Source organism: Pristis pectinata, chromosome 3 (assembly GCF_009764475.1).
Source record: "Pristis pectinata isolate sPriPec2 chromosome 3, sPriPec2.1.pri, whole genome shotgun sequence".
NCBI lineage: Eukaryota > Metazoa > Chordata > Chondrichthyes > Rhinopristiformes > Pristidae > Pristis > Pristis pectinata.
Genome location: NC_067407.1, coordinates 39,436,335 through 39,449,873, shown reverse-complemented (window position 1 = coordinate 39,449,873; position 13,539 = coordinate 39,436,335). Strand labels below are relative to the sequence as shown.

The 13,539-nt window shown below is 39.0% G+C and overlaps 1 protein-coding gene across 3 annotated transcripts in view; it reads right to left on the bottom strand.

Annotated features, from left to right (window-relative positions):
• The window catches only part of wls (Wnt ligand secretion mediator), a 103,819-nt gene that overhangs the window by 24,563 nt on the left and 65,717 nt on the right, over positions 1-13,539 (bottom strand). The gene's annotated exons all lie outside the window — the stretch shown is intronic.

Here is a 13,539-nt window from a genome sequence, read left to right as displayed (position 1 = left end):
TCATTACACAGTGCAGTTACATTGGGTTAGTACAGAGTCCATTGAGGTAGTACAGGTAAGAACAATAACAGTACAGAGTAAAGTGTCACAGCTACAGAGAAAGTGCAGTGCAATAAGGTGCAAGGTCACAACAAGGTAGATCGTGAGGTCATAGTCCATCTCATCGTATAAGGGACACGTTCTATAGTCTTATCACAGTGGGGTAGAAGCTGTCCTTAAGTCTGGTGGTACGTGCCCTCAGGCTCTTCTACCTGATGGAAGAGGAGAGAAGAGAGAATGACCCGGGTGGGTGGGGTCTTCAATTATGCTGGCTACTTCACCAAGACAGTGAGAGGTAAAGACAGAGTCCAAGGAGGGGAGGCTGGTGTCCGGGATGCGCTGGGCTGTGTCCACAACTCTGCAGTTTCTTGCAGTCCTGGGCAAAACAGTTGCCGTACCAAACCGTGATGCATCCAGATAGGATGCTTTCTATGGTGCAGTGATTAAAGTTGGTGAGAGTCAAAGGGGACAAACCGAATTTCTTTAGCCTCCTGAGGAAGTAGAGGTGCTGGTGAGCTTTCTTGGCCCTGGCATCTACATGATTTGACCAGGACAGGCTGTTGGTGATGTTCCATGAACTTGAAGCTCTCAACCCTCTCGACCTCAGCACCATTGATGCAGACATGTGCATGTACACCGCCCCCTTTTCTGAAGTCAATGACCAGCTCTTTTGTTTTGTTGACATTGAGGGAAAGGTTGTTGTCATGACACCATGATGATGTGTAGGTCAGTCAAGGGAGATTTTGTCTAGGCATTGTGATGAGAAATGACAATGCACTTATCTTTTGCCTGTGCAAAACTTCTTCAGGGACTTTGCAGCCTTTGGAAATTAATTTTCAGGATGAGATGTAGATAATATTTTGAACCAAAAACACATGTTATCAATGGAGACATTATAAACTGCAGGTGCTGGAGGCACTCAGCAGGTTGAGCAGCAACTGTAGAGGAAAAGAATTTTTTATCTAAAAAATAAACTTTATTCATATTAAAAAATATATGCAAGTACAAAGAAAAACAGTGCACGTTCATTATATACGTTGACAGTGTTAACAGTTCTATACAGTTGTAGTATTTGCACATTGTATAGATAGCATCATTTCCACTCAGGTATCCTCCTGGTGTGATACACACTTCAAGTGTTTGAGGAGCTTCTACCCCAGACTTCGCCCCTCAATGTCTAGTGGCAGAAGGATCCTTGACTGCCATCCTTCCCCACAACGCCTTTGCATTGCCTGAACCGACCTTCAGTGCGTCCCTCTGCACATACTCCTGCAGCCTGGCAGCATTCCCTTATAGACATCTCATTGTATGGACAGACCAAAGTGAGTCTTTCACCGAGTTGATGATCTTCTAGCAGCACTTGATATCTGTCTCTGTGTATGTCCCTGGGAACAGACCAAAGATCAGAGAGTCCTCTGTTATGTTGCTGCTTGGGATGAACCGTGACAAGGCACCTAGCATCCTTCTCCAGACCTTCTATGCAAAGACACATTCCCGCAAAGAGGTGGGCAACCTAGAGAAGGCTGAGGACAGATGGATCAGTGTGCGAATGAAAAGTTCTCTACTGCCAGGGCGAGGCCCAACTCAAACTTGAAGAACGTCACCTCATATTCTGCCTGGGTAGTCTACAACCCAATGGTATCAACATTGGATTTTCCAATTACAGGCAACCCTAACCTCCTGTGTTTCCCTCCCTCCCTCCCTCCGTCCCACCCGTACTCCCCCTCTAGCATCCCATCACCCATTTTTGTCCTCCTCCCCCTCCTGGTTCCATCCATTTAATACCTACATCCTTCACCACTGGATCCTCCCCCTCATTTGGTTCCATCTGCTCTTCACCTCTTCCCTAATAGTTCCCATCATCTTCTTCCTTTCTTATCAGATTCCAAGACTAGTATCATTTGTGTTCCCACCTATAGAACTCTGGCTTTCTATAGAACTCTGGTAAGGCTACATTTAGAGTATTGCGTGCAGTTCTGGTCACCTCACTATAGGAAGGATGTTGAGGCTTTAGAGAGGGTGCAGAGGAGGTTTACTAGGATGTTGGCTGCATTAGAGGGCATGTGCTATCAGGAGAGGCTGGGAAAACTTGGGCTCTTTTCTCTGGAGCGGCGGAGGCTGAGGGGTGATCAGCTGGAAGTGTATAAAATTACGAAGGGCATAGATAGGGTGGACAAACAATATCCTTTTCCTATTACTGAGCAATCCGATACCAGAGGGCATGCATTTAAGGTGAGAGGGGGTAGGTTCAGAAGAGACGTGAGGGGTAAGTTTTTTTTACTCAGAGAGTGGTGGATGCCTGGAATGCGTTGCCTGATAAGGTGGTGGAGGCAAATTCATTGGGGGCTTTTAAGAGGGGCTTGGATGGGCACATGAATGAGAGGAAATTGGAGGAATATGGGCATTCTGTAGGCAGGAGGGATTAGCTACGTCAGCACAACACTGTGGGCCAAAGGGCCTGTTCTGTGCTGTACTGTTCTATGTTCACTTATCACCCTCCAAACAGCTGTCTCCACCTTCATTCTCCCCTCCCCCACCAAGCTCCATCTGTCCTTTGTGTTCCCCTCGTCTGCTTCCACCTATCACCCACCTGCCTCTATTTCCCATCTCCACCTTCCCTGCGCCCCACCCAAGTTCCTCCAAGCACTTTTTTGTTTTACACATGTTATTACAATGGATGTCTGAAATTAATAAAGTGTTAAAAATGTAATTAATACAAGGCTGCTATGATAATGATCCTTACTGCTTAACTTCAAAAGAGACTGAGCACAGGATTGAAACCTATAATAATGGATGCATATTATTTGAATCATCTACCCAAATTTTGAAAGTGGATTACTAGTTGAAAAAATATGTCAGGTAACAGCTGTTGTTGGTGATGATTGTTATTACTCAGCATGACCCCATAACTGGCGTCACCAACCAGAGGTAATTATAATGCCCTTGTTCCATTAAGGTGTGAATGATGCAGACATTGTAACCATTACGGTTACCATTACTAAGCTGTTGGTCACCACAATATACAATTCTTGTATAAATTTATATAACGAGGGCTTTCTAATCTCTTTACAAAGATTTATTGAAGACAGGTAGGCATATACTTTATATTCATATATTCAGTAATGAACATACTTCATTACAGGAACTGAAGGAACAAGCTATTCTCAGTCATCATCTTTAACTTGTTACTCAATTTATTCTCGTATTAAGTATTTTTAGATTTTAATACATTGAGAAAGATAGTATATAAATGCAAGTTGTTATTGTAAGTACCACTCCTTCCCTAAATAATGTCCTTTACTCAAGTAGAATCCCAAAAGAGTTATTCTTTATTCGTCACAGGAGGCAGGCAACAGTAAATTGTTTTACCTCAGGTGGGTACTGCAACAAAACCTCAAACAGACGACCCCTGTGTTACGGGGGGGGTTGGTTTTGTTCCAAGGAAAATGGGCCATATTACGCAAAGCCATGTCATCTGCACGTGTGTCAAGAGACACAAGTTGAAAAAAAATTGTAATTTATTTACTTCTTTTCTCCCCACACAAATTCATGAGAGCGAATTCTATTCCGTATCTCAAATTTTTGGGTAGAGATTAGCAAATTCTGTAAGGGCAAATTTGTGGGTGGGGAACTTGAAGAGGGAGTTCTCTAGGCTTCCCAATAAAAAAAAGTGTTGGTAACAACAATCTTAAGAAACTGCTATTGTAAAATATCTACCCACCTTTCAGTTCTGCCATTTGCGATAATCATTGTCCTTCGAAAGCAATTCAATTTTTGGAAAGCTTTTGATATTTTGACATCAAGATATGTAATCGTTCCAATGAATTATCACACGTGCAAGTTTACCTCGAGCTTGGTTCTTTCTCTGATGCTAGCAAGGTGCCAGCCAGAAAGATAAAGATATAAACAAGACATTTGTACTATGTATGTAGAAAATCCTGCAAGTGTGTAGTAGATTCATTGTTATGTAGCCAAGTCATATAAACAATGTGAATTCAGCAGGAGTACAAACAGGCATAGTTGTCACCTGCTCCTCATGGAATATGACGGAAAAGATCATAACTGATCAGACTTCCAGATAACTTAATTTTGGATGACTAGGATTAAAATGAACTAGGGACTATTGCTGGCACAAAAGCAACAGCTATTTCCACTTCAAAGTACAGAAATCAAAGACTTATTACCAGCATTCTTTCCTTCAGTGCCTTGCACTTCTTGCTTCATTTAAACTTATGTATTTTTGCATAATGGTCACTTGCAAGAACTTGATTGTAAATATTCATTAAAATTCCCTTACAAATCTCTTCAAAAACAAAATCGAGGGAGGAGGTCATACTGTAAAATGCTGAAGTACGTCGTCCAAAAGGGCACACACATTATCCACAGACCAGGGCTCTGACAAAACTAAAACTAGCTCAGTTTACCTCTCCATAGATTTAGTATTTCCTTTTGACATAGAAGGGGGCCATTTAGTCCATCCAGTCTCTGTCAGTTCTCAAAAGAAATTCCATTGATCCCACCATCCCACTTATTTCCAGGTTAAGCAGTTGCCTCTCACACACTCATCAACCCTGCCACCCATCAACACCAAAGGTAATATACAGCATGCCATTGGGATGCGGCGAGAAACCTGTCCACAGGGGAGATGGTGGGGGGGAACCCATGTGATCACAGGAAGAACATGCAAACTCCACACAGTCAGCACTGGAGATCTGGATCAAACCCAGACCTACTGGAGCTGTGCCACCCCGTCGTCCCAGGTTTTTTCAGAATTTTAGTTTTCATTACACTGACAAATCCTAGCTTAAATAGTTCATGGTCTCACTGAGGAGGAAGGCTCTTTCCCAGAAATCAAACTGTGGAGTGATGTACATTCTTCTTTTTCCCAGTTCTCCACTGCCATCCAGCAACCATTCTTGTCGACAAATTGCTGATCAGGCAGCCCAGACTTGTCGAACCTCACACTTTAAAAATGGAAGGCCCTAGCCACCTGTGGACCCATACCAGATTTGTCAGTGATTTCAGAGAACCATAGAAAGAATACAGGAACTAGAAGAAAAGTTAGTCACCATTCAGTCCATCATATCTGTGTTGGCCCTTAGCTACTACAATCCAAGACAGATCTCAAAACACAATCATTTAAAAACAAAAATAACAAAAATTTAGGTGTATCGACTTACTTTTAAAATCAAATGGCACCCACCACCTATGAAATACATTGCTATTCTTACAAACATTAAACAAGCATACTTGTTTTGTAGTGGAACCTTTCCAATACAGGAATAACTGAAGAGAAATACCAGAGGGAATTCAGTAACACAAGGTCACTTAATGTTGTTCATGTACTACGATGATATGGGATCATATTACGGAAATCTGTCAGTGAACCACACCACTCATTATCTGCTTTTAGATTATACAATCTGTGTTATCCATTTATAGACCTTTATCAGCAGTATAGACCATTTAGAAACAATGGTACTGCATTTAAAAAAAAGTCCTTTGTAGCGGTTGCTACCGTGGAATAAAACAAGACGCTAGTCGGAGGATTGCCGAACAAGAACTGGTTTATTTTCCTGCCTTGCGCGAGCCCTTTAAGGGAGACTGTTCCCACCCAATGAAACCGGCAATGACGTAAGTATTACGTCATCAAGACTTTCCCGCGCACGGGTTCTCCCCATCGCTCAGAAAGACGAGGCCCGCCGCCATCTTGGGCCTCGTCGCTCCGACGCCGCGCGACCCGACTGCCGAGCCAGTTCACCCGACTAAACGGTGAGTCGCCACAGTACTGCATTTAAAAAAAAGTCCTTGATTACAGTCCTGAAGTGATTCATGGGCACCAGTTCTCCTCCCATGAAAATAAAATGGCAATACTTGTGAGGCTGGAGTCTGATTTCACGGGCACCAGTTCTCCTCCCAATAAAATAAAATGGCAATACTTGCGAGGCTGGTCAACAAGACATTAGGCTGTGAATGGGATTGCCTCGTCTCACTGTCCACAGATCTGCAATATTCACACCACTCATGTACAAAACTACAAAATAAAAATGCCTTTATGTTATGAGATCCAATATTATAAAGTGCACAATTTTGTTTTAAAAAGCCTAATTGTTTATAGTGCTGATAATACCAAGATAGCTACCCACCAGCAGTTGGGACCATACAAAGTTTCCCTCGTCCCAGTGTTGGAATAGCCCACACAAACCATGATTAACTGTGTAATTTTCTGTCTGTGCTGATTTAGCTGAATACACACATGGTAATGGAAAGCAGTTCCTGCTCCTTCATGAGCCTACCATCCAGTCAGCCTGCTACAATGTGCAAGCACCAACATTAGATCATACAAACCCCAGCAGATAATTTTCCTTGATTGAAAACAGGAAAAATATTCTTCCAAGTTTCTTTATTTGAATTTTCAATATATGACAGGTCCATACCGATTCAAATGAAGGATTTCAACATGTCAAAACAAGTGCAATAAGAAAGATTAGAAATGTTTGAAACAAAGCCTTTTTGTGTAGTTTGCCGTTATAGAAAAACAGAACAGAAAACTTCTTGTGGGCAAATGCCAAATTAATGCAAGTTCTCCACAACCTGGGGTGCATGCCAATCTAACATACTGTCACTCCACCGTGTCTGTCACCCCTGACGACTAATCCACTTCAACAGCTGTGTTATTGCTGGACAACTGCCAAATGTTGTTGAAGTAGAGTATTTATTTCATCCCGATTGCATGAATAAGCTTCATTTCACCCACAAGGGATATGATTACTGTTTGCAGATTTTGCTAACTCTTTTCTCAATTACTTTCCAACTCAATCAAAACTCCAGTAGTCTAAGCTGTAGATCCAATTGCTCGCTAAATCTAAAGTTTTTTTTACAAGACTATTTGGTACAACTTTGGTCATACTAATGTTCTCTCCATCCACCCTTGTGACCAATAATGACAGAATGTCGTTGATGGAATGAAGAATTCAGTGGAGAAAATATTAAAGTTGAAGTCGAGTTAATTGCCATATGCACAAATACATGTATGCACAGGTGCAATGAAAATCTTACTTGCAGCAGCATCACAGGCACATAGCATCATATAAGCATCACAAAAACATGTTAAACATAAATTACACACAATTTTTACAAGAAAACACAATTAGAACAAAAAAGAACAAAGTCCAGTTTAGTGCAAAGAATATGATTATTCTAATTTTCTTCAATTTTCTCAAAATTATTCCTCTTCGACAGTCCATACCTGAATATTGTCTGTATCTTGCTCGTGTAACTAGTCATTATTTAGGCCTCAACCCTAAGATTGGTGTTTGTCTGATATTAACCAAGAAACACTAATAATTACCTTACTGATATCCAAATATGCAATACAACAGCAAGTACCACTGGATAGTAAAAAGGGATGAGAGCTCTTGCTTTTCACCAGCACACAATGGGCTCAAACAACATATATGTGGCTCCATTGGACAGCCACAGAGCACAAAATAAGATAGGTTAATAGACTAGGCTCCATTTTCCTTTAAAGTTACAAAGTGGATACAAAATCTTTTTGTCGCTATAACTTTACTGCTTTCTCTTGAACTATCAGGCTGACGAGTCTAAAAGCAATCCCAGGATCCCACAAAACATTACTTCTCCGATCAATGTGCAAGGGAAAATTGTAAACAAAAGGGAAGCCAGTTTAAAAATCAGCCAGAGTTTCTGGCCTGTTGGACGACAAGACAAAGGAAGAGATCAAACAAAAGTAATCAAATGGAAGGCAGTTAACAGTTTCTGAACTAGAGCAGATTATGCCAGGCTGGTAAAAGATAATTACCAGTGCACATGATAAATAGAAACAGAATCTCAAGATTCATTTGTACACAAAGATTTATCAACTTCCTCATCCTTGTATTGTCAGTCAAACGGACTGAGCTGCCTCAGTACATTCTGGCCATCTTGTAGGATTCCTCCAATTAGTTAACATAACTTGCCCGATAGGAATGAGTTCTCACTTCAATCTAACAAATATGTTTTACAAAATGCACAGATAGTGGTTTGGTAGTTAACAAAAATAGCCCAGAAGCAACGACACCAAAAGCAACAACGCTAAAGCAAAGTCACTGACCCAAAATTTTAACTTCTTTTTCCTTTCTACATTCCTGCCTGATTTGCAGAGTATTTACAGAATTTTCTGTTTTTAATAACACAAAGCAAAGCAACTGAATCTAGGTACTAGAGAGTCAAGCTGTGAACCAGGCAGAAAAGTATTAGTCATCATAAGCTCTAATACATATAATGTATTCCATGTGAATTAGGACAGAAAGATACTCCAGTTTCACTAACATTATGCTGAAGCAATCCTTCTGTTTCATAAACTGGTGAATCAAATTCAAATTTCATCCACATAAAGATCATAAGTGTGAAAGAATAATAATTACATTTTTGTTTCTAGTAATACAATTTTTTTAACCAAATTATAAACTGGCCACAAATTTTCTTCTCTAACAGAGAACACATAGTAGAAAACTGGAAGTAATAGCCTGGGGCCAAAATACTATGGAATAAACCATGACAACAATTTTCAGATCATTTTATGTGACCTCTAGGTGTGCACTACATTTGTGTATCTGACAAATATCAAATCACATCATTACCCCTGCAACCATCTTTTGGAGAGAGAAATTGGACCATGTTGTCCCAGAAGTGATCTTCATTCAGCACTCCTGGGACAAGATGTTCACAGCTCTACACTAAGGCTGAACCTTTCATCCTTCAAACACTCCTACAGCTATCCACTCCCAACCTCTCTTTCCACCTCAAAGAACCAAAAGCTCTGTCACCCACCATCACAATCACCCAGTGACCACTCCTGTCCCCATCCACCGATCCCTCAGGCCACTGATGAAGGCCCCAATCTCCATCATCTAACAACCATCACACTCCCAAATGCATTGAGTTGCTGACCTAGGCCCAAGCCTCAGTCAGGCCATGAGCACTCAGTGTATCACCTTATATCTTCAATTGTTAGGTGGCACATTTTCATCCCCAAAGTGTGAAGTCTGTCTAGCAGCACTTGAGAAATAGCAGACCCATGACCAAAATGGTTGCTGATGCAAAGTTGCTGAGGCCACCCAGTATAACAATTAGGGCACACTGAACTTCTATGCCAGGATCTCCACTTAAAGTCTGTTGGTGGCACTCGATGGACTAAGTCATAACTTGGCTTTGGTCCAATCACTTCTTTAATCTACTATTTACCACTCTTTAATAAGTCTTTTACAATACTGGTGCAAGTTTAATTTTGATTTTTAACTGTTAAAATGAACACCACATCTAAAGCGTCAGCTAATGGTAAAGGTAACGAAGACCAACCTACTTTGGAAGCTATTTCTAATCTGGATAGAAAGTTTGACCGGAGCTTTGCCGAATTGAAGTCCATTTTAAAGGACTTCGAAGACAAACAAAATACTCTTATCCAGGGAAATGCCAAACAAATGCAACTAATTGCTGAACTCGACCAAGCTGGTAAAGAGAGAGATGCCAAACTCCACTCACTTGAGAAAGCCTTAATTACGACAAAGCAAAACCTGGAAAAGCAACAGAGGATCATCGACCTGGAAGGACGCAGCAGGAGGAAAAATTTAAGGATCATCAATTTTCCAGAGAACACCGAGACCGGTAACCCTACGGAATTCTTTTCTAAACTTCTGGTCAATATGTTTGGTTCCGAAATGTTTCCTGTTCACCCCATTCTTGATAGAGCTCACAGAGCAATAAGATCCAAACCTGCTCTGGACCAAAAACCTTGGCCAGTAATATTGAGATTTCATTATGTCAACATCAAGGAACTCTCGATTCGTACCACTCGTGGACGTGGAATGATTCAATTTAAACAATGGAAGTTTTGAATAGTTGAAGATTACACCCCAGAAGTTATGAAAGAAAGGCTGACCTACAAACCAATTATGGCTCATTTCTATCAAAGCAATTTATCATCCTGCATTATTATTCCCAGCAAGGTTGAGAATTACACTACCTGATAAATCTCGCAAATGGTTTAAATCCGTCCAAGAGGCCAAAGAATTTCTTTTGAACTAGCTTTTAATTTTAGAAGCTAAGAAATGCGGAAGAGACATAGTGTTTTTCTTTTGATTTACTACCTACTTGCTTTATTATCCAATTAATTTTTAGATTTAAACCTTTCTTTTTCCTTCTTTTAATATTTTTAATGTCTTATTTTAACAATAATTAAGAATTTAACAAAATGACTGATCGTTTGCTTTCTTTTCGAAATAACTATTAAACTGTATCTTTTAAATTTTGATTGTTAACGCCCTTTGGCTCTGTTTCAATCCCACAACTATGGTTGTTAGTTCGATATCTTTGTTTCGATTATGTCATTAACCTCTAGACTAAACATGGGTGGTTTATATATTTTTCAACTTGGACTACTGCCACCAATAGAACTGAGGTTAGTTCAATTAGAGGGTAGCTTTCTGGCTGTCTATTGGCCAGTTTTCGGGCTGTTGGGGGAGGGGGGTGGGGCTGTTTTTAGTTTTTTTTTCCTTCTGGACTAAACTACAAATTTTTCTAAATTGTCATCACATCTGCTTCCTCTTTGAACTTTTGTTTTTACTTCTCGCATATACCAAGATTAACCCTTTACATACCATATGTTTTTTAATCTGTTAAAATGGATAAGACTTAATTTTATTTCATGGAATGTTAATGGCTTAAACAATCTGGTTAAGCACAAGAAGATCTTTATAAAGTTTTTCATAGATTAAATGCTCAGATCATTTTCGCTCAGGAGACTCACATCAGGAAGAAAGATAATCAACTTTTTTTTAAATTTTGGAGGGGTCAACAGTTCCATTCAAATTCACAAGCAAAGGTGAAAGAAGTCTCTATTTTTATAGACTCCTCAATTTCGTTTGTCCATCATGAGACAATATCAGACCCAAATGGTAGATTTTTATTAATTACTGGTCTACTTCATAATAAAAAAAGTTGTTATAGTTAATGTTTATGCACCCAATGTAGATCACCCTGAATTTTTTAAACATCTGTTTGCATTTTTTCCTAATTTAAATGAATACACTTTGATTATGGGTGGAGATTTCAACTGCTGTCTAAACCCTTCGATGGATAGATCTGTGTCAAATCCTGCACTTACAAACAAATCTGCTGTCTTTATTAATTCCTTCTTAGTTGAATCCAGAATTTTAGATGTTTGGAGATTTCTACACCCATACGATAAAGAATTTTCATTCTTTTCTCATGTCTACCATAATTACTCGAGGATTGATTATTTTTTTATTGATGCTAGACTAGCTCCACTTACTATGGACTGTAAATACGATGTAATTGCCATTTCTGATCATGCACCATTGAAATTATCAATTAAATTACCAGATGTGTCATTTGATGTCAGACAATGGCGATTTAACCCTTCTCTATTACAAGACTTAGATTTCGTCCAGTTTATTAAAGAACAGATCTCATTTTCCTTTTTAACCAATTTTACTGAAGAAATCTCCAGTGGGATAATATGGGATACTTTTAAAGCATGTATCCGTGGTCAATTATTTCATATTCCACTGGATTGAAAAAACAAACTAATAACGAAATACATATATTAGCTGACAAGATTAAAGAAATCGATAAAAAATATTCTGATACTCCTAATCTGGAGCTTTTTAAAAAGAGAACAGAACTCCAAATACAACATAGTTTATTATTAACATCTTCAATTGAAAATCTACTACTTAAAAACAAAAGTCAATTTTATATACATGATGACAAATCTGGTAAATTATTGGCCGACCAATTGAAAGCTACTTTATCTAAACGTCAGATTAATAAAATTTGTAAACCAGATGGTATCTACACTATAGATCATGTTCAAATTAACAAATCCTTTCAAGAATTTTATTCTTCTTTATACCAATCCCCTGAGGATCCTACATTAATGCATGAATTTTTAAGAGATCTGAAGATTCCCCAATTATCTTTAAATGAACGTTCTACATTAGATGCTCCCATTTCAGAGGAAGAAATAAAGAAAGTAATATTTTCAATGAACTCAGGTAAAGCACCCGGCCCTGACGGATATACAGCCAAATTTTTAAAATCCTTTTCTGATACTCTTGTTCCCTGGTTAGCCAAAATTTCAGTAGGTAAAATCAGTAGGTAAACTACCACAATATTTCTATGAAACAACTATTTCTTTAATTCTTAAAAAGGATAAAGATCCCACTGATTGTGCATCTTATAGACCTATTTCTTTATTAAATGTAGATTCAAAAATATTTTCCAAAATATTGGCCTTTAGATTGGAAAAGGTTCTACCACAAATTATCTCTGAAGACCAGACAGGATTTATTCAGAATTGTTATTTACATTTTAATATTAGGAAATTAATGAATATTATATTTTCCCCTTCATCCCAAATTCCAGAATGTGTTGTTTCACTAGATGCTGAAAAGGCGTTTGACAGAGTCGAATGGCAATATCTATTCATTACACTTCAAAAATTTAATTTTAGCCCTAAATTTATATCTGCGATTAAAATGATTTATTATACACCTATGGTTTCAATACTTACTAATAATCAAAGATCTCCTTTGGTTAGGCTATTTCGAGGTACTAGACAAGGTTGCCCTTTAAGCCCTTTATTATTTGATACTGCTTTAGAACCCTTGGCTATTGCACTCCGGGACTCTTCAAATATATATGGCATTACTCGCGAACAGAAGATTCATAAGGAGACAAGAGGGCATGGCTTTAAGGTTATGGGTGGGAGGTTCAGGGGAGATGTCAGGGGGAGGTTTTTCACCCAGAGAGTGGTTGGTGCATGGAATGCACTGCCTGGGGTGGTGGTGGAGGCAGATACATTGGACAGGTTCAAGAGTTTGTTGGATAGGCATATGGAGGAATGTGAGATAGAGGGATATGCGGGAAGAAAGGGTTAGATAGTGTGAGGGTAGTTTGATGGACGGCACAACATGGTGGGCCGAAGGGCCTGTTTTGTGCTGTATGGTTCCATGGTTCTATGGTATCTTTCTACGCAGATGACCTGTTACCTTATATTTCTAATCCGGAGGAATCTATCCCCGCAGTATTATCACTACTAGATCAGTTTAGTGTTTTTTCTGGCTATAGATTAAACCTTAATAAGAGCGAACTTTTTCCATTAAATATGCAAACCCCAATTTATAGGCAATTACCTTTTAGATTGGTAACTATTTTATGTATTTAGGTGTTAACATTACCAAGAAACATAAGGACTTATTTAAAGCTAATCTATTGCCTTTAAATGACCATGTTAAACAATTATTTACTAAATGGTCCCCACTGTCTTTATCATTGGTAGGCTGAATTAATGCGGTTAAGATGAATATGTTACCAAAATTTTTATATTTATTTCAAGCGATTCCAACTTTCGTCCCGAAATCTTTTTTTGACACTATTGATTCTAAGATTCTTTCATATATTTGGCAGAATAAAAAC